The sequence below is a fragment of the Mus musculus genome, chromosome X (genome assembly GCF_000001635.26).
Source record: "Mus musculus strain C57BL/6J chromosome X, GRCm38.p6 C57BL/6J".
NCBI classification, from domain to species: Eukaryota; Metazoa; Chordata; class Mammalia; order Rodentia; family Muridae; genus Mus; species Mus musculus.
The window spans coordinates 103,593,792-103,621,710 of NC_000086.7; the positions used below are offsets into that span (position 1 = coordinate 103,593,792).

Genomic DNA, 27,919 nt, shown 5'->3' on the forward strand with positions numbered 1-27,919 from the left:
AAAACAAAACATTTATTATGGGAATAAATTATACTTATGGGAAACTATACTTATGCTCATCTCGTGAAAAATAAATATAAATTAGGCATATTGGTGACACATTCCTGTAATTCTGGTTCCTGGAGGTTATGATAAAGCAGGATTCTGAATTTGAGGCTGGACTTGACTATATAGCAAACCACTGTGTCAAAGAAAAGGAAACAAACAAAAATATTAAGTGTCACAAAGAAAAGAATGCTTAAGCTACATAACTAGGTGTGGGTTAGGCCAGACACAATTTCTGAAACATGAGCTAATAAAAGCCAGTGGTTCAAGCCTTAATCCAAAAACAAAAGAACTTCTGAGTTTGTGACCAGCTTGGAATACATAAGGAGATCCAAGACACCCTAACCCTAAGCTATGACACCCTGTCTCAAAAACAACCAAAGAAGCCAAGTTGAAGCAATTATCTCCCAAAGTGATCTTTTCCACTCATTAAACCCCAATAAAAGTCAAAATCACAAAAGTACGTCAACCAAGCAAACAGAATTTCGACTCAGGATATGCACTCTAATTGCCTTACACTTGAGACCACACACTGCAAAGGAGATAAGGAAAGGCCAGGGAGATGGCTCAGCAGGTAAATGGGCTAACCATGTAAAAAGATGGATTTGGTACAAGCCACCCATAACCCCAGCCCCCCTACAGAAGTGCCTGGAAGTGCCAGGCAAACTAGCCTCGAGTGCACAGCAGTAAACATGAGGACTAGTTGCCGGACAGTGGTGGCGCATGCGTTTAATCCCAGCACTTGGGAGGCAGAGGCAGGTGGATTTCTGAGTTCGAGGCCAGCCTGGTGTACAGTGAGTTCCAGGACAGCCAGGGCTATACAGAGAAACCCTGTCTCGAAAAACCAAACCAAAAAACAAACAAACAAAAAACATGAGGACTAGCAGGCGTGGAGTCTAACTAGTGTAGGGGGAGAAACAGGAGAAACTGTCAATAAGACAGGAGAAAGTCAACTCTTGAAAGATACGCTCTGCTGTCTACATGCATGTGAGCACTTGGTCTCTCTCATTCACAGATACAAACAATTAGGAATATTTTAAAAAATCAAATGGACGAAAATTCAAAATAAAGAGTCAAGAAACACCTTTACCTGTCCTTTTAATTAGGAATCAAGGAAACACAGTAAAACACTAAAGGAGATTATGATCTGCTTTCACGACTAGTGAAACAATGATTCTCTCTCCTTGAATTTGCATTTTGGATCATAGGATCAGACAGGGTAGTATGCTAGCCTCCATCTTGTACCAATATTCCTTCCTTCCTCAGCCTTTCCAAATGCTGGGATTACAGATACATGCCCCCATATTCAGCTTACAATTGATGAATGTTCAAAAAACAACTTAATATAGTATCCTAGTATCAATGTAGAACTATGGCTACTCTCACATTACTAGACGGACTTATACTTCATCCAATTTTAGGAAATAATTACTGTAGCTTGCTTTATATAAATTCAAATAAGAGCAGTTTGGACTGGGGGGACAGCTCAGTGCAAATATCTTTGCCTAGCTTGTAACAGTCTTAAAAAGAGCCCAGGAGAAAAGGAGAACAGTATCTGTGATAAGTCTAAATAGAAATGTAAATTAATGTCCTATAATCATACAGGGGGATACAGTGCGTCAGTTGTAAAATGATGCCATTAAATGATATTTAATGGCATGACATATGTTTGAGATCTCCTTAATTTGAAACCGACAAAAAACATTAATGAGTCCATCCAAAAATGGCAAACTGTCAACCATTCCCCCACCGAAATGCAATTTGAACCTAGAAATAAAACACTAATGAATTAAACAAAAAGTAAATGAATTAAAAAACAGCAAAGTTAAAAAATTGGATTCAGAATCCTTAGAAAGTAGGGAGTTTTTCTGGAAACGTAAGGCTAGCACAGTCTTAGAAAAGCTACTGAGTGGACCAAATACCACCCAACAGCCAAAAGAAGAAAAGGTAAGTTTTCTCCCCCTTCATTTTTTGGTAAGAAGTCTTGGTATGCAGCCCTGCCTGGATCCTCCTGGCTCAGCCTCAAGGGATGGCATTACAGGCATGAAACACTACACCAGTAAACTATTCCTTCCATACTCATCAACCACTTACCTACAGGAGTGAGATAACTGTTCGTTTGTCCACATCTCCTTCTGAGATATTCATGGAAACATTAACTCCTCAGAATCCTGAAAGTCGAACGGAAAGACAAATCATCCTGAACTTAGCTACTGGGACAGTGTTAGAAATTAAAACAAACAAACAAACAAGAAACAACCCATGATTTGGTGGGGGTGATGCTGTCTATGGAAACTTTTAGAAGTGGAACCTAGCCGGCAGAGGTGGGTCTATGGAGGAAGACCCTGGAAGGTAATAACTGAGCCTTACTACCTCTCCCATTCTCTGCTTCAAGGCACAAGAAATCGTACCACAAGCGTCCATAGAAGCGAAGCAAGCATTAACTCTTTCCCATCACGATAGACTGTATTTTCTGGCACGGTAAGCCAAAGAAATCCTTCCATGTGTTGGCATGCTTGGGACTTATACAGTGAAAGCAGAAAACCAACTCACACACAAATTAAATTAAAAAACAACATAAAAAGCCACCTTTCTTAAACTGCTTCTATCACATATTATTATTAAAGGGGTAAAACAAAGTAGTAAGGAAAATAAAAATTTTAAGGCCAGCCTGGGCTACTGAAAGACTGTCTCAAAACCAAAAAGGAAAATAGGTCTGGGAATGAGGCCATGCATGCAATCCCTAGTACCAAGGGAGCGGTATGGGATCAGAAAAAAATCTTATCTTTACAGTAAAATTAAGCAAGTCGATTCAGGGCTAGAAAAATGGATCAGCAGTTAAAACCACTTGCTAGTCTCAAAGGACCCAGTTTAGAATCTCAACACTCACATGGTGCCCACCAACTATCTGTAAATAGAGTTCAGGAGAGCTAAGGCCATCTTCAGCTCTCACCAGGCACTGCATAGACGTGGAACACAGGCAATACATGCAGGCAAAACACCCATAAACATAAAGTAAAAAAGAAAAGCCGGGCAGTGGTGGCACACCCCTTTAATCCCAGCACTCGGGAGGCAGAGACAGGAGGATTTCTGAGTTCGAGGCCAGCCTGGTCTACAGAGTGAGTTCCAGGACAACCAGGGCTACACAGAGAAACTCTGTCTTAAAAAACAAACAAACAACAAAAAACAAAACAAAACAAAAGGAAGATAGACAAACAGAAAGAAAGGAAGGAAGGAAGAAAGGGAATCAAGTAGAGGAAAACTCCTAAGGCCTCAACCCTAGAGAACTAACTGCAATCAACTACAGGGATGCCCTGAGTGGGAGCAAGTCTTCACTAGGGAAGGGTACACTAATTGGTTAATCTAATACCAAATGGTCAGTTCTGAAAACATACATGAGCAGGTTGTATGTAGGAACACACACACACACACACACACACACACACACACACACACACACACACGGATGTTCTTCCAAAGGATCACAGTTCGATTCACAGCACCCACAATCATCTGTAACGCTGTAATTCCAAAGGATTAAATAGTTCCTTTTGCCTTCTGTGCGCACCAGGAATGTACAATATATGCATGCAAAACAAAAACAGTAACAGAAGAAAAACAAAAAAACAAAAAAAAACAGTAACAAAACAAAAACAGTAACAGAAAAGCCGGGCATTACAGAGCACAGGCATGTCTCACACTGGGGAGACGAAGGCCTGAGGATGCTGAGTTAAAGGCAGCCTAAGACATAGTAAGACACGGTCTTTAAAAAAATAAAAATAGGCTGGGCGGTAGTGGTGCATGCCTTTAATCCCAGAGTGAGTTCCAGGACAGCCAGGGCTATACAGAGAAACCCTGTCTCGAAAACCAAAAAATAAAATGAAAATAAAAAGTACAAATCGGTTCTGGCTTTGCCCCATTTCCTACGAGAAAAAAGACCATTTTCAGCAATCAGACTGTCGACATTCCAGAAGATGTTGCCATCACTCTGAAGGGGCGCACAGTCATTGTGAAGGGCCCCAGGGGGACCTCAATCACATCAGTGTGGAGCTAAGTCTTCCTGGAAAGAAAAATGAAAGGCTCCAGGTTGACAAATGGTGGGGTAACAGAATGGAACCGGCCACTGTCAGAACCATCTGCAGTCACGTTCAGAACATGATCAAGGGCCATGTCACACTGGGCTTCCGTTACAAGATGAGGTCTGTGTATGCTCACTTCCCCATCAACGTTGTTATCCAAGAAAATGGGTCTTTGGTTGAAATCCAAAATTTCTTGGGTAGAAAATCCATCCGAAGGGTTCGGATGAGGACAAGTGTTACTTGTTCTGTCTCTCAAGCCCAGAAAGATGAGTTAATCCTTGAAGGAAATGATATTGAACTTGTTTCAAATTCAGTCCCTCTGATTCAGCAAGCCACAGCAGTTAAAAACAAGGATATCAGGAAGTTTTTGGATGGCATCTATGTGTCTGGGAAGGGAACCATGCAGCAGGCTGACGAGTGAGACCTCAGTTACCTAGCTCCAGAAACAAGATCCCAATTAAAAGTACAATTTGAGTTCTTTGGGGAGAATAAAAGACTTAAATAATGAAAAATAAAAAACTAAAAATAAGAAAGGGGACTCTCTTTTTTATCTCAATGTTAGTGCGACTACATTATATAACTAGATCATGTCTCAAAGAAACCATAAAGGGGAGGATCCCAAAGAATGCAAGGACTCTCATCTTATTACATTTTCTTGAAGCAAGATCTACTTCTATGGATCCTAGACTTGCCTTATAACAAGCCCCCGACTGTACTCTATTAGTTGAAGATTTCCAACGTTGAGTATTATCCCTGATGTTAATCAAGATGAGGGGCTGGAAAGATGGCTCAGCATAAGTTAAGAGCACTGATTTCTCTTCCAGAGGTCCTGAGTTCAATTCCCAGCAACCACATAGTGGTTTACAACTATCTGTAATGAGATCTGATGCCCTCTTCTGGTGTGTCTCAAGACAGCTACAATGTACTCATATACATAAAATAATTCTTTAAAAAACAATTTAAGGAAAGCTATATAAGCCTGGCATGGTGGCTCAAACCAATAATCCCAACACTTAGAAAGCTGAGGCAGAAACAGGGCTTAGGGGGTAACCGCACTTGCTAGGCAAGCAGGAGCACCTGAGTCTGTAAAGTAAGAGACCCAAGTAAAAACTGTGCACATCTGTCTGTATACCAGTGCCCTCTATGAAAAGACGGAGGCTGAGACACAAGAATCCCTGGAAGCTGAAGGGTCAGCTAGCTTGGTGTATACAGTAGTATATAAAACAGAGATCTGGTCTCAAACAAGGAAGAAGGCAAAGACGACAGTCCAGATTGACCTCTGACCTCCGTTTGCGCACATGGACACACAGACAGACATCTATATACCTGCACACAGAAAACATAACAATGAGGGAACCTCGCTGGGCAGTGGTGGCACATGCCTTTAATCCCAACACTCGGGAGGCAGAGGCAGGCAGATTTCTGAGTTCGAAACCAGCCTGGTCTATAGAGTGAGTTCCAGGACAGCCAGAGTTATGCAGAGAAACCCTGTCTCAAAAAAGCAAAACAAAAAACAAAAACAAAAACAAACAAACAATAAAAACAATGAGGGAAACTCAATTCTGGAGATGGGGTAAAACGAGAGGATTTAAAAAGAAAGAATCATTTTCTATTTAAGAGGCTGAGGCAATGTAGGTAAGTTTGAGGCCAGTCTCATCAACAGTGAAACCCTATTTCTAATCAGGCTACAAAACAAACACACAAATGAAAAGTTGTACAAAGACTCAGAAAGCTAACTTTAAAAAAAAATAATCTCAAAACCACCAACTAGTCTTGGAAATTCTTGCAGTGCCATGGTTTTCTTAATCTAGTGAGGCATTCTTCTTTTACAAGGCTGGCACAATGGCCTTGATAGGAGGCTACTCTTCCACATTTTTCAATGATATTTTTCTTGTATATGCGGGTGTTCCCTGTGCTGCAGTGCAGGTAGACGGCAAAAGACGACTTGTGGGAGTTGGCTAGCTTTCAGGGGCTTGAACCCAGCTTGTCAGCTTGTTGAGTGACCAGCACCTTTACCCACTGATCCCTCCTAGGGGAGGCCACTGAATTTTAAGATCTGGCTAACGAGAAAATAGTCTCATGGACTGCAAGGGCAGAATGGCTTCTAACCTCACACTGGCATACTTTTGCTAAAACTTCCTCTCCCCATGGCTATTTTTAAGACAAGGTCTCACTTTGGCTCTCCGGCTGGCCTGGAAATTGCTATGTAAACCAGGCTCAAATTCACAGCACCACCTGCCTCTGCAATTCGGTACAAGGTCTAAAGGCATGTGCCACGATACCTAGCCAATTATGACTATTAGTTCTTGTCTGAAAGTTACTCTCACCTCACGTACAAACTGTCAGAGGCATGTACTTGTAGACCCAATTAACCGGAAGACCAAAGCAGTAGGATTGTTTCAGGCTAATGATTCAAGGTTAACCAATGGGGGGAAAAATCTAAAATGTGAACAGAATTTTCAACATTTCCTACAATTGAATCCCAGTCATCCTAATACTATTAGCTATTAAAATAATACCTAATAGCTAATAGTTAATAGCTATTAAAACAAAACAGAAAATAGGGTTTGGGGGAAGTTCCTAATCTCTTCTGTTTCTCCATGCTTATTACTACCTAAAGCTGTTCCCTGGGGGCTGGCATCTCAGATGGCTTAGTGAGTAAAAACACTGACTGCTCTTTTGAAGGTCCTGAGTTCAAATCCCAACAACCACATGGTGGCTCACAGAGACCTTTAATGAGATCTGATTCCCTCTTCTGGTGTGTCTGAAGACAGCTACAGTGTACTTACATATAATAAATAAATAAATCTTAAAAAAAGATCTAAGGCAAGAAAATTAAAAAGCCAGGCAGTGGTGGCACACTCCTTTAATCCCAGCACTTGGGAGGCAGAGGCAGGCAGATTTCTGAGTTTGAGGCCAGCCTGGTCTACAGAGTGAGTTCCAGGACAGCTAGGGCTACACAGAAAAACGCTGTCTTGAAAAACAAACAAATAAAAAACCAAACCAAACCAAACCAAAAACCAAAAGCTGTTCCCTGTCTTCAAAAGATTAGGACAGGGACCTGGAGGATTGGTTCAGCTGTTAAAGGCACTTATTGCTTTTCCTGAGAACCTAGGTTCAATGCCTGCTTATAACTGTCTGCAAGTCGTTTCAGGGGATTTAACATTCTTTTCTAACCTCCATAGAAATCGGGCACATGCACAGTACACATACCTACATGTAAGCAAAACACTCATGCACATAAAGATAGATAAATAAATGTCTTTGAAAAGAGAGAAAAGATAAGGAGAGGAAGAAAGTGTGTTCGTAGCTGCCCTTGACAGAAGGTACTATAGAAGAGAAACTGCTATGAATGGTGTTAGCTGAAACATCACTAGGTCACTCTTTTGCTTAGTGAGTCTGAAGAAGGGATAGTCATTCCTACAGATAGACAGACAGACAGTATGATATGCCTGGGAAGAACAAAGGTACTTACATAGGAACATATTAAAATTGGCTTTTTGATTCCTGATTCCCATTAGCAGCTATGGATTTCTGAATATTATATTTTTCTACATATACATATATATGCAGGTATGTAACGTACCTATACATATAGGCATTCAGGGCAATGTTCATGTAGAGGCCAGGGGACTAAGAGTCTAGTCCTACTCCATTACTCTGTACTTTATTCTTGTGACATAGGATCTCTTACTGAACCTGGAGGTAGACTTAGTGGCAACAAGCCTCCTCATGTCTGTCAGCAACAGCCCTGGGGTTACATGCACTCATGGTCATGCCAGGCTTTGTTTTCTAGGGTTTTACTCTTATGTGTATACGTATGTGTGAGTTCATGGAGGCTAGAAGCGTATTGGAACCCCTGGAGCTGGAGTTCTAGGAAACTTGACCTGGACATTAGGACCGAACTCTTATCCAATGCAAGAGCAGCAAGACTTTTTTATTCTGCTGAGCCATCTCTCTACCTTCCATAGCCAGCTTTTTATGTAGGTGTTGAGAACAGAAACTGAGGTCCTTATGTGTTCTGACCCACTAAGATTTTAAAATGTAATAGGGCTGGTGTCCACTGGTAGACTTCTTGTCTAGTATCCCTAAGGTCCCTAGGACCACATGCCAGCAGTGTCAACAAGAAAATAAAAAATGTCAAGATGTCAAGCATGGTGACAAAGGCTTGTAATTGCCTGTAATTCCAGCTACTGGGAGGCTGAGGCAGGAAAAACAAAAGTATAAGTTTGCCTGGGCTATAGAGTGAATTCATTGGAAGCCTGGGCAATTAACCAAGATCCCTGTCTCAAAACACGTTCTTCGTCTTTTTCCTCGTCGCCTTCTTCTTCCTCCTCCTCCTTCTTGATTTATTTATTTTATGTATATGAGTACACTGTAGCTGTCTTCAGACACACCAGAAGAGGGCATCTGATCCCATTAGAGATGGTTATAAGTAACCACATGTGGTGGCTGGGACTTGAACTCAGAACCTTTGGAAGAGCAGTCAGGGCTTTTAATCACTGAACCATCTCTCCAGCACACTGTGAAACTTCAAATACTTAAATAAAAAGTGTAGCAGAATGGGGTGGGAGTGCTGAAAAGATGGCTCAGTGGTTAAGAATACTGGCCATTCCTCCTGGGGACTTTTTCCCACTTCTGGACTCTACTATCCATGCATGTGGTACACACATCAATATAGGCAAAATACTCATACACATAAAATAACAATTTAAAACTTTTTTTTAAAGGAAATGAGAGGGCTGTGGGTATAGCTCACTGGTAAAGCATGCACACGTACATACATCTGACCATTCTGGGGTGGTAGAGTAGACTTTGAACTAAGTTCAGTGACAGACTGTTTGCCTAGCATGTGTGTGGCACCCTAGGTTCAATTTCTAGAACCGCAAGGGCGAAAGCGGCCGTGGATATATAGATTAGTGATAAGAGCAAGCTGCTTACAAAGAGGCCCTGTGTTAAATCAGCATGGGGGTGAAGAGAAGAAAGAAAATGACAATTTTCATGATGCTTTTAACATCTAATTCTACCCCTAATTAGAAACCAGACTATGGCGAGTAACTACTGTCTCTATGACAAAATACCAGCGACAAACAGCTTAAAAGAAGGGCAAGTTTCTTTTTACTCACAGTTCCAAAAGTTTCAGTCCATGGCCAACTGGCTCTGTTCCTTCCAACCTACAGCAAAAAAGAAATCACCATGGCAGAGAGAACAAGGTAGAGTGCTGCTCATGAAGAAAACGGGGAAGGGGGTCACAGCCACAGTGCCCCCCTCAAGGCTCCATCCTCAGCATCCCAAAAAAAAGAAGAGAGAGAGAGAGAAAGCCATCTCCAAAGAATCCCCATGTCAAAGCAGGAAACAACTTTCAAAAGACACTTAAAAATCCAATCCTAACTTGGGTATGGTGGTCCACCCTTCAAGAGGCATAGATAGGCAGAGCTCTATGAATCCAATGCCAGCCTGTTCTACAGAGTGAGATCTGAGATAGGCAGGACTAGAAAGAAACCCTCTCTCAAAAGAAACAAAACAACACCAAAAATTCCAATTCTATTATTCCAGTGTTGTGCGTTCACTGTATGTAGTCCTACTATGAGTAAAGCCACAATAACTTGAACTCAGGAATTTAAGACCAGTCTGGACAACACAGCACAATACCATTGAAGGATTAAAAAACAAGTGACAAAAAAAAAGGAAAAAGAAAATCCAAACCTTATAGCAGTGCGTCAGGGTAAAGTTATATATGTTTGAAAAACATATATATCTTTTTTGGAGATGGAAATGGCAACTCTTCCAGGTTTTGGGACAAAATTTCACAAGAGAACATGTCTAAGTTTCATACTAGATGCTCAATAAATGGCATCAAGTAATAAAAAGCTCACCTATCACATTACACGTGCATGAACGCATGTTATAGTAATTTCTTAATTTTTTAAAAAGCCAGATAAGGCTGTGTGTGATGGTACACACCTGTAATCCGGGCACTCAGGAGGCAAGACGGAGGTGAATCTCTGAGACTAGACAGTTTACAGAGCAAGTTCCAGCCAGCTAAGGCTATGCAGTATAACACTGTCTCAAAACCAAAAGCAAACAAACAAAAACTGGATTTTAAAAGGCATCCATGCAAAGAAAGGGGAAAAGAGAAAGGGGAGAGCCATAGAGAATAAATTAGTTGGCTCCATGAGGCATATAAAAGAGCTCTTTCTGTATTCACATCCAGTCTGAAAATGCTTTCGTATTTTTTCAGATGGGTCTCATGTGACTGAGGCTGGCCTTGTTCTCCTACTCTTCGAGAAGTCAGTCCCCAAAAGCTGAGATCACAGGAGGGCACAACCATAGCCCGCTCTGTCGATATACACTCCCCTCTCCCCTTTAAAAAAAAAAGATTTCCTTATTTTATTTTGTATACAGTGTTGTGGAATCATGTATGTCTGCATGCCAGAAAAGGACACCAACCAGATCCCCTTATAAATGTTATTAGTCATCATGTGGTTGGTGGGAACGGAACAAAGGACCTCTGAAAGAGCCAGTGTTCTTAAACCACTGAGTCATCTCTCTCGCCTCTCCAATGTACATTCTTTTTTTGTTTGTTTTTGTTTTTGGAGACAGGGTTTCTCTGTGTAGCCCTGGCTGTCCTGGAACTCACTCTGAAGACCAGGCTGGCTTCGAACTCAGAAATCTGCCTGCCTCTGCCTCCCAAGTGCTGGGATTAAAGGCGTGCACCATCACACCCGGCTCTCCAATATACATTCTTGATCTTAATTTTCCTGGGAAGCAATGCAGGAAGAAACTGATTTCAATTTGTAGGATCCGTTGTAAAGGCAAGTACCATAGAAATAAAATGGGGAGAGGAGTTAACTTACACTGGCAATGGCCAAACTTCCTCAAAAGGCCAAATGGTAATACTCCAGGCTCTACAGGCCACATAGCTGGTACAATCACTCAGCTAGGCAGTAGCACAAAAGACCACAGACAGTAATAAATGAAAATGACTATGTTTCAATAAAACCTTCTATATCAAGCAGGAGCTTGGGAGCTGGTGGTATAACTCGATGGCAGAGCACCAAGATGAGCACTAGGTACATCCTCAACACAGAACCAAACCAAAGCAAAGCAGACCAGGAGCTTCTGGTGCCCAGCTTCCGTTCCTTAGGAGCCATTTTAGCTCTTCTGGCCCTCAGGTTGATCAGGTTGAGAAGGACATGATCTCCCCAAACCATTTGAGGATATCTGTCGTGTCAACTGACTTGTGCTTAGAAACGGCACTTCTAAAACAAAAAGTGAGGCCTGTATTTCTCTACTTACTGCTTTGTCATTGAGAAGTACCCTCCTCTTCTCTTTTGAGGTCACTCACGCATAGGATCTGGCAAACGCTAAACCCTTTTTCAAAAATATCTTCCCTAGAGCCAGAGATACAGTTCATTGGTAGAGGAATTGTTTAGTAGGTCCAAAACCCCGTGTAGCACCCAAGAAAAAAAAAGCCGTTTGGAGTCTAGCCAAAAGAGGGGCAACGAAAAGATACCCTACACCTATGATTTTTCCACTCACCTAGGTCAGCCATCATGTCGTGAAGAGACAGTGGCAGCTGTTAACAGAGGCAAAGATGGGCAGGTTCGTGCATACGTGTAGTTAGTCCCAGTATTCAGGAGATGGTAGCGGGAAAGGACTAACTTTGCAGCCACGTTGTGTTAATGCTCCAGGCAAGAGGGACTGTCAAGTTTAAAAAATAAACAGAAAAAACAGTAGAAAGGAGGAAGCGAGGAAACCAGAAGACACTGCTTCTATTATTAACTCAGGCACCTGCTGCTGCCGTTTTGAGACAGGAAGATTGCTATGTCGACTATGATAGCCTCACACTGGTAACCTTCCTACTTCAGTCCTACTGGGATTACAGGCATGAGCCACTATGCTTGGCTAACTATGTTTTGGCTAACTTTATTCAATGTAATTTTTCAAATCATAAAGGGAAAAACTCAATTTAATATATATGCTCTATTATACATATAGTATATAACTCTCTCTCTTTTTTAACCCACAAAAAGGAAAGTCCCATAAGGGCACGGCTTTCTTTTTCTTTCTTTTTTTTAAGACTTATTTATTTATTTAATGTATATGAGTACTCTGTCTGCATGTATACTTGTGTGCCAGAAGATGACATCAGATCCCTTACAGATGGTTGTGAGCTACTATGAGGTTGCTGGGAATTGAACTGAGGACTTCTGAAAGAACAGCCAGTGGTCTTAACCGCTGAGCCATCTCTCCAGCCCCATGGGCAGGGCTTTCTTAACACCTAAAATAATCTCAGGTAAGCACATACTATCTATTGAAGAAGGATGGAAATGCCACATGGAACCACTTTCCTTTTGTTTCAAAATGAGAAACCTCACCCAAAAGTATTGACACCTTACCCAGGCTTTCAACTGCTTCCCAAGGTTTCCATGGACACAATGATTATCCTCATGTGTTGCTGAATCTAAGCAGAAAACCTCAGTATAAGTAAGGGACAGATTCCACAAATGACAAAATTCCAACTTCCCAGCAATCTGTATGTTGAACAAGCATCCCAGATGATTTGTTATGTAACAAATAATATTTTAAGTACCATCATCAGAAAAAGTATGATCTTGGAATCTGTTATACTCCAAGAGTGGTAGCTCAGGCTTTTACCAGGGATAGGGAGACTGAGGCAGAAGGACTGCTATGTCTTAGACCAGCCTGCACTACATATTGAGATCCTAATACAGACACACACACACACACAAAATCTTTAATAAAAATCTTTTAGCAGAGAATACACCACCATTTCTAGATTGAATCAAATCTATCTTCCACTAGACAATTTCCAATTTCCCCATCTATAAATGTCTAACATGAGGAAAGGGAGGGTAAGCTATTTCAATGTGTTTCCAGACAACGGGTAACTGTGGAGTAATTGTTTGATGCTTAGTTAAGACCTCCTTTCTGGTCTGCTCTCATTAACTGAGCAAGCCAAGTAGAGTCACTGAGTCACTTACCAAGATTTTACCGTGATTTGAAAATTAATATTCTTTAATAACCTCACAGAATCAAGAGTTCAGTTTATCTCTTCAAAAGCGGCATAATTTCTGACAATATTATCTGTAGAGAGGAAAAAGAAACAAATTGACAAGGAATAGTCAAGTTTGAAACCCAATGTTAGTTTTATTTTTCCTCCTTTGGCATCTAGACATCTAAATCTATCAAAGATTCCCCACTTTTACTCCCTTCCCTCCTTCCCTTGTTTCAAGGGTAGTCTGAAACCTTGACTTACTCCCTGGCATAAGGAAATACATACATAAATCTAATATTTATAGCTATAAGCAGTATATTTTTAAAAAAGAATTATTTATTTATGCATGAGTACAGTCAGTGTCTTCAGATACACCAGAAGATGGCATCTGATCCCATTACAAATGGTTGAGCTACCACCATGTGGTTGATGGGATTTGAACTCAGGACCTCTGAAAGAGCAGTCAGTGCTCTTAACCACTGAGCCACCCCTCCAGGCCTGTATTTTTATTCTCATCATCCAAACTTTTGCATTAAAAATTGTATCTTTTCATATTTTCATGCACGTGTAGAGTAATTTTGATCATATTCCCCAATTACCTTTTCATCTCTTCCATAGTCCCTGTACTCCTTTCCAAAGAAGTCCCTCTTCTTTTCATATTTGTTTGTATTGTAGAAAGGCTAGGTGGCATAGGCCTACAATCCCAGCACTGCAGAGACTGAGGCAGGACTGTGTAGGATGCCATATGATGCAATTCTGTCTCCAAAAAGGAAAAAAGGCCGAAAGGCTGGAGGACTGAGATCGGGGGTAGACTGCCTGCCAAGCACACATCAGTCTTGAGTTGGGCTCCCAGCACTATAAAAAGATAAGAAGAAATTAATCTGGGTAGAGAAGTACATAGTAACTACACCAACCTGTCAAATGTCTGTGAGCTCTATAATCTTTCCTCTGAGGCTTCAGTAGCCCTATCTTTGAACGGGAGACAAATATGACTCCTTGGCGAGCTTTCTATAAATCCATATTCGTGACAAAAACAGCACAACAGAACACATAATGGTATATATAAACTTTTAATTGCATAGAAGGCTAAGGCAAAAGGACTGAAAGTCCGAAGGCCAGCCTAAGCAACCGTATCTCAGGAACAAAAAGAGTCCCAAATCTTCAATTAGTTATCATTAGACAGTATATGATTCACAAAACTGGGCTCTGGACCAAGCACTACCATTCACAATTTCATCACCTTGACAGTTGTATAGTAAGTGAAAAACAGCAGCTGCTGTTATCAGCAATGGCTAGTATCCTACCTCCAAGACGCTGAGTTGATTGAATAATTGGAAGGTGAGATGTCACAGGAGAAAGAACCCCAATCATACCCATGGTTCTAAGAAGGCATCGTACTGTATGTTTACAGCATTTCAGCTGCTTAACATAAGAAGTAACCCTCAAATCCAGCAATTCAGCAGCGACCCAAACCTGTTATACCTATTGGTAGCACTAGCCAAAACTGCTCAGTTTCCTGTTTTTTCTTGAGAGGAAAGCTCTTCTCAGCTTAAACCTCACAAAGGACAAGAAGCAGATTCCCAGGGCTTAAGTTGCCTATTGTCATTCACCACCCACTATTCACCACGCACTACCTGTTCTCTAATCTACTAGTGGGCACGGAACCTCAAGTCAAAGCTCTCTCACCATAGGTGGAGAAAGTCTGTAGCCTCACCGATACGAAACTAAAGCTGATATATATATATATATATATATATATATATATATTTTTTTTTTTTTTTTTTTTGACAAGAGCAAGAGAGATGGCTCAGAGGTTAAGAGCATTGTCTGCTCTTCCAGAGGTCCTGAGTTCAATTCCCAGAAACCACATGGTGGCTCACAACCATCTGTAATAGGATACGATGCCCTCTTCTGATGTGTCAAGACAGCAAAAGTGTACTCGTATATAATAAATAAATCTTGCCAGGCGTGGTGGCACACGCCTTTAATCCCAGCACTTGGGAGGCAGAGGCAGGTAGATTTCTGAGTTCGAGGCTAGCCTGGTCTACAAAGTGAGTTCCAGGACAGCCAGGGCTACACAGAGAAACCCTGTCTCGAAAAACAAAAACAAAAAGCAAAAAACAACAACAACAACAAAACAACAACAACAAAAAAAACCTTAATAAAACAAAAACACAAGAGCAAGATCTATGTAGCCACAAGCAGCTGCTGCCACTCCTGATAATACCATGTTTAATCTGGAGAGCCAAGGGTGAGAGAAAGAATGTTTCATGACCTAATAGGGCAATGAATGTTAAGTATAAACTTAGGCTGTAAAATGCCCACACTTGCCCACTGGGCAGTGCCTTTCTCTGAAAGCCACGAACCTCTTTCCATCGAATTCTTCTGTCATGCTCCAAGCCAGCTCTTTTCCAAAATTAATTTCGTCAGCTTCCAAGTTCTGTGATCATCTTTATTTACTCCACTTCTGTTGAAGTCACTGCATTGAAGAGAAAGAGCCTTAAGTCAGATGCAAGGATGCTAAAGTCTTAAATACTGCGTCATCCTACAAATATGTATACGTGAGTCCCCCAGAGTGCAGGGCCCTGAGTTGATAAGATACCTAGTACCATACCACCAAATCATAATAAGACCTCATCACAGTGGGAGTATTATCTGAGGATCTGGGTCAGAGTGCCATGCTGAATGTGTGTAAGGCCTTGCTCAACCCCTTGTAAAATAAGACAAAATAGATCACAAGTCTATTGCTAATGGGCAAATCCAAAGCCATCCAAAAGGTCCACGACATAGAGTCCATTTTTCCTAACTACTTTCATGTATAGGTACAAATAGGAGCTCTGATTCTATAAAAATTGCATCAACTATGTTTATTATTCTGTAGTCATTTCCTTAAATTACTATAATGTAGTCGAAGTCAATATTCATCGGAGACATTTTCTTTGTTTTGAGATGGTCTTAAGTAACCCAGATTAGCCTTAAACTCTACGGAGCGAAGACGACTCCACTCCAGATTATCCTGCCACCCCTTCCCAGGTGCTAGGATGACAGGCACGGGCCACCATGCTTTGATTGCCCTTTTAATTGATTTTGTTATAGAAATAACACCCTTTTCTCACTCAGTAAGAGATCACTTCAGATACTTTGAGATTAATAAAGGAAAAGCTCTTTAATACCACTTGCTCAAAGAAGAGAGGCCTTGAAAAGAAAAAGGTATATCTGCCTTAAACCTTTTTGATGTCCCAGAGCCCTCATTACTTTTAACAATAACCAGAGCCTGGAGATTTAGTCTGGCCACTGAAATGGGAAATTTATAAAGCAATGATAGTGCCAGAATTATTTCTGGTTTTTGTTTGTTTGTTTGTTTTCCTTCTTTTGGTTTTGTTCAGGCTGGCTTCAAACTAAAAAGATCCGCCTGCCTCTGCCTCCTCAGTGTGGGAGTAAAGGTGTGCGCCACCACGCCCAGGCTAGCCCGAATTATTTAAGCACAGCAATATTGTTCTTTTCAAATAGTTGTTACCCAGGGTGATCTTTCTATCTGGCATAATTATGCTCCTGCTCCCACAAAAAGAAATCCCAAGAACTTTATAGCAAGCCAGAAGTTAACTTTGGTTGTGATCCTGTACTGCCCCCTTGGAGTTGCTAGAGGAATATTCCCTGGGAATGGTCTTAATGGCTGTTTTTAAGCCCTGATTGTCTCCTTTGGTTATGTGAATGTGCCTAAAGGGGGTCTATCCTGGTGGATAAACAATCATTTACATCTAGCATCCTAACCGGCCTTCTAACTACGCATCTTTGTGGAGCTTTAAAAGCGGACCTCCATTCGCTAATTCTACTTTTTGTGATTAGATGTCTCCTAAGCAAATCTAACAGCAAATCCCTTATAAGATTAGCTTTATTACTTTTAGATTTCTTCTACATTCATTCATTTATTTTTGAGACAGGATCTCAATAATGTAGTCTTTGGCTAGTCTGGATCTTGCTACATAGACCACACTGATCTTGAACTTCTACAGATCTACCTGCCTCTGCCTCCTGGGTATTGAGAATATTTTTATTTTCAGCAGCTTTGTCATTGTACATGAATACACCAAGTTTTATTTAATAATTTCCTACGCGTGAACAGATTTTTCCATTACTTACGGCTATCAAATCTGTGAACACGCCCATCCTTAAAACTTTTTATATATCCCTAAATACATACTTTGGCATATATACCCTGCAATGAATATAAATCTTTATTTCTAAGGGAAATAAAAAAAAGGGACTATGATGTGGATTCTGCCTTTTCACTTAAATTAAGGTAACAAACACAGAGGCAACCAGAGTTCAAGATAAAAATAAACAGCCATCTTGCTTGGGCTTTGTTTTTGTGTTTTTTTGTTTTTTGTTTTTATTTTTGTTTTGTTTTGTTTTTTTTTTTTTTGAGATAGGGTTTCTCTGTGTAGCCCTGGCTGTCCTAGAACTCACTCTGTAGACTGGGCTGGCCTCAAGCTCAGAAATCCGCCTGCCTCTGCCTCCCAAGTGCTGGGATTGCCTGGCTGTTTGTTGTTTTTCAACCTGGGCTTCTCTGTGTAACCGCAAGCCATTCTGCTTACACCCCACAGCGACTCCCTACATGGGAGTAAAGATGCCACAGTGGGATTTTGTCCTCTTTTCTAATTTATCCAATTGACTAAAGGAAAACTACAAGCATTGTGAATGTAAAGTCCTGATCACTGGAATTCAAAGTTATGCTAATGCTAATTCTACCTTCTTTGGTATTTCAACTTTTCCTTTTGTTGTAGACACTTAGCCAGCACAAAGTACTTGAGGCAGACTGGGATGGGGCCTGCCTAGAGTACTAAGCCTGGCTTTACAGCTTCCCTTCCTCTTATGATTTTCAGCAAACAATGAGCAGAAGCCATGCTTTCAAAAGCTAAATGGTTGTATTTAGGTAGGCTGTGCTAATTAATATTCATCTCATCATGGAAAATATATGAGAAAAAAATAAAAAAGAAGCTGTTTTTCTGCACCCTGATAAATCAGATACAAATGAAATGAAAATGAACTTTAAAAAAAAAAGCCCAACAATCAGGAATGAATAAGATAAAGCAAATACAGTAAAATGTCCCCTACAAATCTAGGAATGAGGAATTCTACATGGGTACTTGAAAATAGTTTGAAAAATAAATCTGTAAGGTCCGTCCCACCTTTTCACCTCCAGAAAGAGCTCATCACTAAAGTAACCTCCATTTTGGGTTTCTTTCGGTTCAGGGAACAAGACTGAGCAAGCCTTTATAACCCTGGCCCAGATCTTCGCTCTAAGCCCCATTAGGGTGGGGTTTTGTTGTTTTTAATGCTTGCTTTGGTGAGAGCAGACCTTGGACTGTACCCTGAGGCAGAGTTGGTTTTATTTCATTTCACTTTCTTTCATTTTACTTTTCAGTGTAGTAAAATGAATCACAACAAATTCTTTTTTTGGGGGGGGGGTTGGTTTTGGTTTTTCAAGACAGGGTATGTGTATGTATTTGTGACAGAGAGAGAGAGAGACAGACAGACAGACAGACAGGCAGGCAGACAGATAGGAGAGAGGGAGAGGGAAGGAGAGAGGGAAGGAGAGAGGGAGGGAGGGAGGGAGGGAGGGAGGGAGGGAGGGAGGGAGGGAGGGAGAGAATATGCATGTAGTGGTCAGAGGCCATCTTTGAGGAGTCAGGTCTCTCCTTCCAGGGGTCTGAGGACTGAATTGAGGTTGTCAGACTTGAGCAATAAGGGCCACTGCTGCTTCATTTCATTTTGTTGTGATCTTATCTGCTTTCAGCATTAGAGTAACTCTGGTCTTTTTTGTTTGTTTGTGTTTGTTTTTGTTTTTTCAAGGCAGGGTTTCTCTGTGTAGCCCTAGCTGTCCTGGAACTTACTTTGTAGACCAGGCTGGCCTCAAACTCAGAAATCTGCCTGCCTCTGCCTCCCAAGTGCTGGGGTCACAACAAACTCTTAGGCTCACTACCAAAACAGTGCTTTTGCTCTTGGGCCAGGGGTGGGCTCTAAACTTACTTAGTACTATTCCAGCTGGCTAGCAGAATAAATCTGAGTGAGTAACTTTACACACCTGCTTTCTCTCCTAACATACCCGCTCTGGTCTCTCTTCTGCCTCCACTCCCAGTGGACACCAACTGCTCCTGTGCCACGAATAAATCCTGTTCTTGCACCAGTTCCTGCAAGAAGAATTGCTGCTGGAAGTGTGTCCAGGGCTGTCTGTACAAAGAAGCTTTGTTGCTGCATCTGAAGGGAACAGAAACATTATTCTCTTACAGATAATCGAAAAACAAAAGTTTGAGGCCAGCCTGGTCTACAGAGTGAGTTTCAGGACAGCCAGGGCTGGGGCTGGCAAGATAGCTCAGCGGGTAAGAACACCGAGTGCTCTTCCGAAAGTCCTGAGTTCAAATCCCAGCAACCACATGGTGGCTCACAACCACCCATAACAAAATCTGACACCCTCTTCTGGTGTGTCTGAAGACATACAGTATACTTATGTATAATAATAAATAAAAAAAAATCTTAAAAAAAAAAAAATAAGGACAGCCAGGGCTACACAGAGAGACTCTGTCTCAAAAAAAAAAAAAAAAAAAAAAAAAAAAGAAAGAAAACAAAAACAACTAGGTTTTGGTTTTTTTGTTTTGTTTTGTTTTCATTACAACCCTGACCCCATTCTCCACAACCATTTCTAAAACATGCAACTGCTAATACATGTTGACTTGATTTAAAATGAAATGAGTGCATTAAAAAAAGTTAGAGGCAGACAGGTAGTGGGACCAGCCTGGTCTACAGAGCAAGTTCCAGAACAGCCCGAGCTACACTGAGAAAGTTTATCACAAAACAAAACATAACAAAGTAAAAAAATAAATAAATAAAAATCAAAGTTAGGAGCTGGAGAGATGGCTTTGGCAGTTAGGAGCAGTGGCTGCTCTTACCAGCACCCACATGGTGGCTCACAACCTACTCTAACTCCAGTTCCAGGGGATTCCAGTACACTTCCTGGTGTCATCGGGCACCTCACGAACATGGTACACACACCCCTATAGGCAAAACACCAATACACATAAAAATAAAGGTTAAAAAACAAAATTAGTAGTAATTAATTGCCAGGTACAGTGCCCATGCCTGCAATCCCAGCACTCTGAAGGCTGAGACAGGAGAATCGGGAGTTTGGTTCAAAGGCAGACTGGCCTACAGCAGACACTAGCTCAGAAGTGGAAATTCTTTTTTTAAAAGGGAGCGGGGAATGATAGCAGAGGAGTTGGTAAACTGTTCAGTTAATGTTCAGGAAGTACTACATTGCATCAGTAGCCCGAAGGTCTGATCTGAAGAGAGAGTTCCAGAACAGCCAAGGCTACACAGAGAAACCCTGTCTGAAAAAAATCAACAACAGCAATAACAAAAAACAAACATACAAACAAAACCCTTGCAAAAGTAATAAGGAGTTTCTTTCTTTCTCCTTTTGGATGGGGGGGTGGGGGGGGCGGAAGGTGTGGATGGAGGATTTACTCCTGTATCCCAGGCTAGCTTCAAACCCATGCTGATCCTCCAGCCTCAACTTTCCCGTGCTGCGATTACCATATGCTGCTTAATGCGTTTCTAAATGGTCAAAGGATCCCTGGTGAACGAAGTGGGTGAATGCAAAAGCTTTGCCAAAGCAGTCGGAGCCAAAAATGTTAAGGAACGAGTATGACTGTATGACACAAAAGTAGTAACAAAAATAGGGGTCCCCGGGGCTACATGGCTTTATATATTTAAAGGGTGGCTCCAGTAACGGTGGCGGTGGCATAGGTTGAATGAGAAATGAAAACAAGAAAAAAAGAGCCATTTGGCAAACACTGGGCCGTGAGGCTGAGTTAAAATCTAGCATCCAGGCTCCATCATGAAAATAAATGTCTGGCGTGCGGCACGAGCCCGTGGGAGCTTCAGGCGCAGTGGAGCATGTCCGGGCGAGGCAAGCAGGGTGGGCAGGTGCACGCCAAGGCCTAGTTGTGCTCATGGTGCGCGGGCCTGCAGTTCCCTCGCAAGAAGGAAGTTTCCCCATTGACTGCGTTCACTGATTGATATGCATGGGCCCACTATGAAGAGCGCAAGGGCACGGGGGCGCCCTTGTACCTGGCAGCGGAGATCTTGGAGCCAGCGTGCGAAAGATGCGCATCATCCTGTGTCATCTCCAGCTAGCTGCCCATCCACCTCAAGGAGGAGCGCAAGAAGATGCTGCGTGTGTCTGCAGCCAATAAAATCTGTGAAAAAAGAGTTTTAAAAAAGAAAGTAAATGTCAGCCGTTCCAACAATGGAAATGTGCAAATACCAAGGCCAGAGATGCAGACACAAAACCAGAACTGTCTCTTGAAAATCCCCGATAAAATAATTAACTAGAGAGAAATAGAAAGTGTCTGACCATTTTCAATAACATGGTCAAGACCCTCCTGTAGAGGCGAAAAAAACCAAAAACCAAAACCAACCAACCAAAACAAAACAGAAAAAGAACCTGTAGAGGTGACTTTACCAAGCACACAGATGCTTGCTGATGGACTAATTATTATTCATCCGATAAAGATTTACGGAGGCCTACTAATATGCCAGAATGAGCTTTGAAAAGGAAACTTCCCCTGCCCTCATAGCAAACCAGCTATGTACCCAGACAGAATACAGTCTGACTAAATACAGGTTGTATTATACTGGCTGATGTAAAATTTCTTCCCGGGCTGTAACAACTGGAGATGGGGGTGGGGAGGGATATAAAGGGTTAAATGCTTTAATGGAGGAGGAGACATTTCAAACTATTCCAAATTTCCCCTAATTCCGGATCCTACTTATATTGAAGAAGCAGCTGCTGGCATGGGGTAGAATGCTTAAGACAAGCACAGAGCTCCAAAAAGAATGTTTTCCATCAATTTTCTGTAAAGCATGACCCCACCCTAATATCTCAGTATATCCAACCCACTACATACAAGTCCAATTTAATACTATCTACAGCTAGAAAAATACTGAAAAATAAGAGGTTGCAACCAACTAGGTTAAAGTCAGCGTAACGATGTAGTTGAAAGCAGTTAAACTCCCTCGGCAACTTCATACCCCCAGATCTACAGCCTACTCTGATTTTTAAAAAGTTCCATTTGCTAGGTCTATAATCCTAGTACGTGGGACTCTGAGGCAGAACGATCCCTACAACTGGCAAGCCAGCATTAAATAGGGAGCATCAGACCAGCCTGAGCCACGTTAAGTGAGACTGTTTCAGAAATATGTAAAAATAAAAACAAAAACAAACGTAGCAATGCCACCAGCACCAGAGAAGTGGAGGCAGTAGGACCAGACAACCAGACATTCAATGGTCATGCTAAAATACGTAAGATAACGCGCATATAACACATACACACATGCGCGCGCACGCGCGCGCACACACACACACACACACACGGACGTAAAGTAGGACCAGACATTCAATGGTCATGCTAAAATAAAGACACACACACACGGACGGACAGACGTAATTCGCACGCACAGGGAGAAAGACTAAGAAATGCAATAGATGAAACATACAACATATGGAATAAAAATAAGTTAGACCACTGTATCTAGTAAGCCTAACTAAACAAAGCGTATATGGATCAGGAGCAACTAGTTTCAGTAATTAAAGAATACTGGCCACCCTTCCCACAAAGTCTGAGAACATCTGATTAGTTTGTATTTTAAAAACCAGAATAAAGCAAGCAAGCAACACATTTTCACTCCCGTTTCAAAACTGGGCAACAGTAATAGTCTCTTTAAGGAGAGATTACCACTGTAAAAATTTATTTGTGAGTCCCAACATCTGGCACAGCTTCAGCAGCATGTGCTGCAAGGAGCACCCCAGCTCCGGGAGACCCCCCCAACTCCCCCCCCACCCCGCTCCGAGTCCCGGCCTTACCCCGGTGCGTCACTTCCTTCTCTGCCACCCGCGCTAGCGCGCGAGGCGCGGGAAAAGAAGCTTCCTTCAGGCGGCGGACGCGGCGGGCGGAGGGCGGGGGGGGGGGGGGGGCGGCGGGCGACGGGCGACGTGCTGGCTCAGCCCGCGTACTACCTGACACTACATTTCCCGAGAGGCCGTAGACGCGATGTCACCCGGAAATGGATCCTAGCCCTTACACGCGCGTGTGAGGCGAGCCGGCTGGAGCCAACAAAATGGTTGAGCACCCCACAAGGGATCTTTAGGGCCAGAGTTTGCTAAAAGAGCAAATTTCCGGTTTAAACCAGAATCAGATGAGCACAGCATTTATGATGTGAAGACCTTTAAGATCAAGCTTTGTCCTTGCGTCCACAGGAAGATGGAAGTCAGTCCTAGAGACTTCAGCAGCCCCACCCCCAGAACCTCAAAAGGAGCGCGCGCGGGGGGGGGGGGGGGGGCGGGGGAGGGATGCCAGAGAACAAAGCGTTACTTTCACGTGGTCAGTACTGACCCTCCGAATTCCATCTTCCGGGAAGGGCCTTTAAACTTGAAAAGATCCAGAATAACTAGTGGCAGCATCTGACATGTATTTCCTGACTAAATTTGTATATTTTAATGTAGACAAGTTGAGGATAATGTTTAAGCATTTTGAAAGATCAGCAGTGCCTAGTATTGCACACCCATAGTTCTGCACGACTTTTTAAAAAATGCTCCTAACCCTGAGCATCCATCAGTAAAAGATGTATCATCTAGATTTTTGCACGACTTTTAAAGCAATGGCTCTCTGCTTTTATTGATTTTTACTAACTTTCCCTATCGTGGTTTAATGGTAAAACATTGTCAATAAAGGCAGTTCTCAGGAATGATGGGTTTTTCCGCTTTGGGATTTTTTTTGTTGTTTTGAGGGGGGGTACTTCTTAATTGCTTGACCTCCTTTCTTCACTTTCCGGTGCTCTAGTTGTATGTTTTAAAAGCATTTCACCAGTTCTTTACAACATTCTCTCTCTCCCGGCAGCTCTAAGTAGTGAATATTGAAGATATAAGCAAGTGTGACTGAACTCAAACTGGAACATTAAACACCACAGGCCTTACTGTCAAGTGTAGAGTCCTCCCTTCAAAAACAAAAATCTGGTAATGATTCTGGACAACTTGCCTGAAACAGCAAATCTTTTGTAGTAAATTTGTTATTCAGAAACAAACAAAAAACGTTCCATGGTTGTTCCATAGGGTTTTTTGTTTTGTTTTGTTTTGTTTTGGAAGGTGGGTTTTTTAAATTGTTTTTATGAGACAAGATTTTGCTGTGTAGCCAACTCACAGCAATCCTCTGGCCTCGTTCTCTAGAGAGTGCTAGGATTATATAGGCATGCGCCACCATGCTTGGTTTTAACACTTTTTCTTTTAAGGAAGGGGTTTTCATGCACTTCAGGTTAGACTTGAATTAGGTAGCTAAGCACGGTCCTTATGTTTTCTTCCCGAGTGATGGGATTGCAAACATGCGTACCATAGCTGATTTTATGCTGTGCTGGGGATCAAACCGATAGCTTTGTTCAGACTAGGCAAGTAAGTGCTCTACCAATTGAGCTAGCTGTCTTCCCACCCTTCACATTTGAAGTAAGACGGCCTAGGGTTTTTATTATCATTGTTGAATTTATTTATGTGCATATAGGCAGGTGCACATGGAGATGAGAATTTCAGGAGTTGGCTCTAATCCAACCCTGTGGATCTGGGTTTGAACTCAAGTGGTCAGGCTTTAGCTACTGAGCTAAAAGCTCTAGGCTGGTTCCAACAAATGACAATAATATATACAATAATATATACTGGCAGTATATACACTGAAACCCGGGTTTGGGGACCTACATTACCTATGAGCTCATTATTTCATTTTAAAACAAGAACAGGAACTAGTGGTATACATTTGTAATGAAGGAGGAAGGCGTGGAGATCAGCAGTTTATATCATCCTGATGCCAGCCCAGTATATGTAAGACCCGGTCTCCAAACAAAATACATACATTGTTTTTCAAAATAATTTTTACATATCATTCTTTTGCATATTAAGTGAGAAAAAAATTAAGTACTTAAATGACTAGGTGCAAAGAATGACATAATTTTCTGGAAAGCAATTACGACCAATATTCATTGCAATCTTTAATGAGTAGTTCTATTTCTGGACCTTGATGAAGAAAGAGAAAAACAACAACAACAACAACAACAACAAATCAGGGCAAACAGTAGGCCAAGAAGCCTGCCACACATGCCTAGTGACCAACCCGAGTTCAGTTCCTGAAACCCACATAATGACATAAGACACCAACCTCAAAGTTGACATCTGACCGCCACACAACATGGCACATATGCCCCTATCCCTGGAATAATAATAAGTTTTTTTTTTTTAAAAAGAAACAGAGGTATGCCCCAGTACAGGGGAATACCAGGGCCAAAAAGGGGGAGTGGGTGGGCAGGGGAGTGGGGGTGGGTGGATATGGGGGACTTTTGGTATAGCATTGGAAATGTAAATGAGTTAAATACCTAATAAAAAATGGAAAAAAAAAAAAAAAAAGAAACAGAGGGCTGGTGAGATGGCTCAGTGGGTAAGAGCACCGACTGCTCTTCCGAAGGTCTTGAGTTCAAATCCCAGCAACCACATGGTGGCTCACAACCATTTATAATGAGATCTGATGCCTTCTTCTGGTACGTCTGAAGACAACTACAGTGTACTTATGTATAATAATAAATAAATCTTTTAAAAAAGAAACAAAAATCGAATAAAAACAAAAAGATTTTGATTAAATAATTTACTAAAAAACTGCATAAAATACTTAACACATATGAAACCATTGAATGACAAATGTGGAAATATACACATAATGTTAAACAGAAAATATAACATGAACTATATCAACTATACAGAAGAACACAAAAAGAGAGAAAACTAGTGAACAATCTAGTTAACACTGTCTCTGGGTGATATTAGCTTTTTCCTCTGAATGGTTATCCACAGACAAAGCCACAGTGAGTATTTAGTGTGTTTGGAGACCTATTCAAATGTGAAGAATGGAAGAAAAAAAAATCTGACCACATGGTATCAAATCTATATTTCCCCAAGATTTAAAAAGATGGGATGTCAAATAATAATAACATCGTTATTTATCCATGTTATAGAAATCTGCGCAGTAGAATATTAAGGGGCAATAAGCAGTAAAAGTTAACATTTCAACAGATATTAAGATATGAAATATTAGATGAATAAAAATAAAATTGAAAAACATACAAAGAAAAATTTTAATTTCACCAATTAAAAACAAGGAAAAGCCGGGCAGTAGTGGCACACGCCTTTAATCCCAGCACTTGGTAGGCAGAGGCAGGCAAATTTATGAGTTCGAGTCCAGCCTGGTCAACAGAGTTCCAGGACAGCCAGGGATATACAGAGAAACCCTTCCTCAACACCTCCCCCACCCCCCAAAAAAGGAAAAACCGTGCTGTTTCTTTTTTATACAATTTATCTAAAGCCTCAGGCAGACCTTCTGAGTAAACACTGGTACAATCTTTTGGGGAAGAATTTGACAATTATTTGATCAAGCGATAAAATGTTCATACCATTTGATATAACAATTCCATGTAAATGAATCTAACTAAATAATTTTAACTAATATTTTTCTTATATTACCAACAAAAGTCAATCTTTATGAGTTAACATAAGACGTTATCAATAAAAGGTTTTCCAAAACGAATCTGTCTGAAGCAAGTGTGATTGCCTTGGACCTACTAATCAAGCAAAAACAAGAGTGTGTCCATGGAGGAGCTAGAGAAAGTAGCCAAGGAGCTAAAGGGATCTGCAACCCTATAGGTGCAACAACATTATGAACTAACCAGTACCCCGGAGCTCTTGACTCTAGCTGCATATGTATCAAAAGATGGCCTAGTCGGCCATCACTGGAAAGAGAGGCCCATTGGACACGCAAACTTTATATGCCCCAGTACAGGGGAACGCCAGGGCCAAAAAAATGGGGATGGGTGGGTAGGGAAGTGGGGGGGAGGGTATGGGGGACTTTTGGGATAGCATTGGAAATGTAATTGAGGAAAATATGTAATAAAAAATATTAAAAAAAAAGAGTGTGTCCAGCATCTTGCAGTCGGCCATTTTATACCCTCTGCAGAACAAAAAATACAGAAGACAACTGAACATTAAGGAGAGCCACCCCCACGGGTTCCACAGCAACAATGCACTGTTCTCTTCCATTTGGGTAACCAAATACTATGCACTGGGGTAAAAAACAGACAACTGTCTCTTTTCTTAATGCTTTCCTTAAGGTTTATGGTTTCAGACAAAAATTGAAAGAACTCTTAACTGTGTCCCTTCAATATAAGGGATAAGGCATGTCTAAGAACACAGAATTATGCAGCAATAAAACCTGGAGAAATACCTTGCCCATCCAATGGGCTATAAAACCTTAGACAAATTAATGTGTTCTCAAAGTTCTCATTTTTAATAAAATGAGTAATAGTTTATCTAGTCCATAGGATTGTGGGGGCTACGAAATAAGTTAATGTTAGCGCATTATGTAAAACCTTTATGCTGGTCTCTTGTGATAGTAAGTACTATAGACCTGTATATGAATTAGTTGATAAACGGGCCCAGAGAATGAAACTGTAACAGCAAAAGATTGGCAGAATAGAAAAGACATTTTAAACTTCTGTACCCTTTCCTATATCTAAATGCTAAATTACTAGTTTTAAGCAATTAACTACTATAGATTTTCACTAGCAATCCTCAAAGGCACAACAGTTCTGCAGCCAAAGAAAAGCAAACAACCAACCTCCAATCTCCCACTTC

General features: G+C 41.3%; 1 long non-coding RNA gene and 1 pseudogene across 2 annotated transcripts in view; one reads left to right on the forward strand and one right to left on the reverse strand.

Annotated features, from left to right (window-relative positions):
* Ftx (Ftx transcript, Xist regulator (non-protein coding)) overlaps window positions 1–27,919 on the reverse strand; it is a 62,845-nt gene that overhangs the window by 32,882 nt on the left and 2,044 nt on the right. Inside the window, exons 2-10 of one of the 2 annotated variants that reach the window (NR_028380.1) lie at window positions 21,274–21,401; window positions 19,253–19,404; window positions 15,513–15,625; window positions 13,746–14,001; window positions 13,133–13,235; window positions 12,527–12,591; window positions 11,667–11,828; window positions 9,251–9,298; window positions 2,140–2,216 (exon numbers count right to left, since the gene is read on the reverse strand). This is a non-coding gene — a long non-coding RNA (Ftx transcript, Xist regulator (non-protein coding)). Of the gene's footprint in view, window positions 1–2,139; window positions 2,217–9,250; window positions 9,299–11,666; window positions 11,829–12,526; window positions 12,592–13,132; window positions 13,236–13,745; window positions 14,002–15,512; window positions 15,626–19,231; window positions 19,405–21,273; window positions 21,402–27,919 lie in introns of both variants that reach the window. The other variant, NR_028381.1, reaches the window with a different exon arrangement.
* Window positions 3,955–4,636, forward strand: Gm9159 (predicted gene 9159; annotated as a pseudogene).